Below are 3,565 nucleotides of genomic sequence, written 5' to 3' on the forward strand. Positions count from 1 at the left end.
TTCCTATTTCTTTCTTTTCTATTTCTCCTTTACTTTTTCCTTCTTAGTCTTATCCTAAAAAGAAATTTGAAATTGGTGGCCAAATGCACAGAATGCAACAGAATAGAAATAAATAGATGAAGAAGTCAGCACAGTATCAAAATTGTTGCGAGAAAACAAGAGAATTCTAGGGAGAGAAATGCAAGCCTCATTGATAGGTTGATATTTTGGCTCTGAGAATCTTAGGGGCCTATGGGGGCAATATGATTGTTATAAGATTTAAAATGTCTACAAGGTAAAACCCAATCATATTTTCAGGAGAAACATTTCAAATATAAGCAGTGTCGAAACATTTGTAGTCATCACTCTACACAACTGTAGGACCATTGCGATAAAACTTCCAGGCTTCCTGCCACATATTAAAGACAAATTCCAGTCTAAACTGAATCTTATGTATTTTTTTCTCTCTTTGCTGATGTGCTGTTAAACATAAAGCACATTCATAGAGAATAATTCTCATTTACTAAGGAATATGTTACATCACTAATTTGAAGCACCTGCTGCTTTAATGCTAGTGACGCTTATTTTATTGAGTGTTTTCTGCCTGTCTCATGATTTATATGCCTATGATGAGTCTGTTTTCATGCTGTGACCCTGCCTTAGTGGGTGTTAATTGATGATGTTTATTCTTGTTTTGTTTATTGCCTTCTATTCCTACTGTCTTCTATTATCTAAATGTCAGCCCTTTCTCGTCTCATCCCCTTCCCAGCTGCTCTCAATATCTATGTAGGGGCCTGAGGGCTGGGCCAGGCTCAGCTGAAACTCCCAAGTCCAAGAAAAGGGAAGAGGGTGGGAAGCAGTATAAATTAGACTCAGCTGAGCAGCCTGCTCAATTCAGAAATTGACCTTGCACTGCACAGTAGGTGAGTTAGTGCCCTCTGTGGACATCCATCATACTATTTTCAGTGTGTACTAAATTCCTTAGGTTGGTAGAACCTTGTAGATACTTTGAATTGCCTGCTCCCTTCAAATATTGGTTCCCAAAAGGGAATTGCACCCACCTCCCTAACTCACTGCCTGCCTTTCTCCTGTGTAGTTTTTAAAAATACAAGATATTTGTATCTCACACTTCGTATTAGTTTTCTATCGTTGCCATAACAAACTACCACAAGTTTAGCAGCTTAGAAAAATATCTCTTTATGTAAGTTAGAAGTCCAACAAAGACCGCACCAGGCTAAAATCAAAGTGTTAGCAGGGCTGTGTTCCTTACTGGGACTCTGGGAAAGAATCTACTTCTAAGCTCAGTGAATATGGCGGAGTCTAATTCCTTTCTGTTGTAAGCCTGAGATCCCATTTCTTTGCAGGCTGTCAGCTGGGGACCACCCTCAGCTTCCAGAGACCACTCTCTAGTCCTTGCACCTGGGCCCCTCCATCTCAGAGCCAGCAACAGCACACACCGAATCCTTCTTATGCTTGAAATCTCTGATTCCCGTTTCTATGAGTTCTCTTCCCTGCCTCCTCAGAGTTCTCTGTTTTTAAGGATTTGTGTGATTAGATTGGGCTCACGTGAATAATCCAAAATATTATAATCTCTCTATTATATAGTCCGTAACTTTAATTAGATCTGCAAGGTTTCTTTTTGCTATGTTAAGTAACATATTCACTGGTTTGTGTTATTATTTCTTTGAATAGGCTTTCTACCCGTGCTCAACTTCCTTTTTTTTTGAAAATCAATTTTTTTTTTACTTTTTATTTTCACTGAGTTTTTTGTATTCTTATGTTCCAATTTTATGTAATTAACTGAAAAAATAATCATTTTAATTAACATTAAGCAATTATTTAATTATATTAATTTCCACTAAATAAACTTAAAATAATACTATTAACTAAATAAATCTCTAGGAAACCATTATATACACTGTTCAACTCACTCTTGAACACTAATAATTCTATTTGGTTTTTTGAGGTAATTTTCTATATCGTGCAGGTAATCTTTGTTTTTTTCCTCCTTTTTTCATTTTTCTCCTCTGTGTGTTTTCAAATAGGCTGACTTCAAGCTTACTAATTCTTTCCTCTGCTTCATCCATTATGCTATTGTGAGACTTTAATGAATGTTTCAGTTCAATAGATGCATTCTCAGTGTCAAGATTTCTGTTTGATTTTTTTTTTAAAACTATTTCAATCTCTTTGTTAAACTTCTCTGATAAATGTCTAAATTGCTTTTCTGTGTTATCTCAGAGATCACCAAGTTTTCTTAAATCTGTTATTTTGAATTCTTGGTCAGAGAGCTTGCATGTTGTCATCTCATTAGGGTCAGTCATTGGTTCCTTGCTTTGACTATTTGGGAAGGTCATCGTTTCCTGTTTGCTGTTGTTTCTCATGGATATACATATATGTCTTTGCATTGAAAAATTATTTACTCCAGTGTTGTCCGTCTGGCTTATTTTGATTTTTACTGGATATGTTTGCTTAAAGATTCTTGGTACTTTATCTGTTGATTTTCTTTCTTTTTCTTTCCCCCAGCCAGATCACCACCTCCTTTTTGGCACTAGATGGCACCTTAAGCCCAGTTTTTCCTTGGTTCTGGTAATCACAGTGCCACCAGTTGCAACTAGGGGAGGCTCCAAAAGGAATACTCTAGTAGTGTGGGAAGGCTGGCTAAGTATTTGTACCCAGGGGATCTGTGAAATGAACCCCTACAGCATGGTGCTGCTGAACAGCCACTCTGACTTGGCATCCCCTAAGGCCAAGATATGAAGCAGAGTTTCCAGGGCCGAGAATAGTAGTCCTACCTCCCCTCTTTTTCTCTGGCTGTCCTCAGTGATATTTCTCCATTTAGACACTCTTGATGTTTCTTGTAGGTTGTGCAGGGACAGGTCTTCTGCCAGTTAACCCAAGATGGTGGGGAAGCTAGTTGTTCACCTCAATCTCACTTTTTCCAGTGTAGAAATTGTGAGTTAAGGGAAATTTTTCTACATGCTTAATGCAGGGCAGATTGAGGGGAGGGGTGCCATGAATATGAAAGTCCAATTCTCTTACCATCTGCTCAGTTTTTTCACTTCTCTGTGGACCTGAGAACTGTCTCCTCCTCATATTTGAATTCTCAGATATTGCTGATGATAACCTTGATGTCATATATTTATTTTTGGTTTTTTGTGTGGGGGAGTGAAGCTACCTTGTTTCTATACTACTGTTTTATAGCCGGAAGTCAGAGGTAAATAAATTATTGAGCCACTGACTATAAGAGGCAGATGGAAGTAGCAGATGACATAATGTCATCATCATTTCCAGAAGGCTAGAATCACTTCATTAACCCTGGATAATGTCCTTACCTGTCCAAAAGCAAATGGAATATTAATGGAAAAAGGATAAGCAGGTCTGTTCCAGGTTTTCTGAAATAAGACATACGGGGTTGCTATCAGTAAGTAGAAACATGTTCATCTATCAATGTGGAAGCCACTAAGAATTTTAAAAGCAATGAGATTATTGTAATTGCTGAAAAGCAACAACGATAATAAATACAAAAAACAGGATACTAGTCTCAAAAATGAAGGAAAAAGAAAAGAAAGAGAGAAATGCCATGTCT

The sequence above is a fragment of the Propithecus coquereli genome, unplaced genomic scaffold, assembly GCF_000956105.1.
Source record: "Propithecus coquereli isolate 6110/MARCELLA unplaced genomic scaffold, Pcoq_1.0 Scaffold110, whole genome shotgun sequence".
In the NCBI taxonomy this organism is placed as follows: Eukaryota; Metazoa; Chordata; class Mammalia; order Primates; family Indriidae; genus Propithecus; species Propithecus coquereli.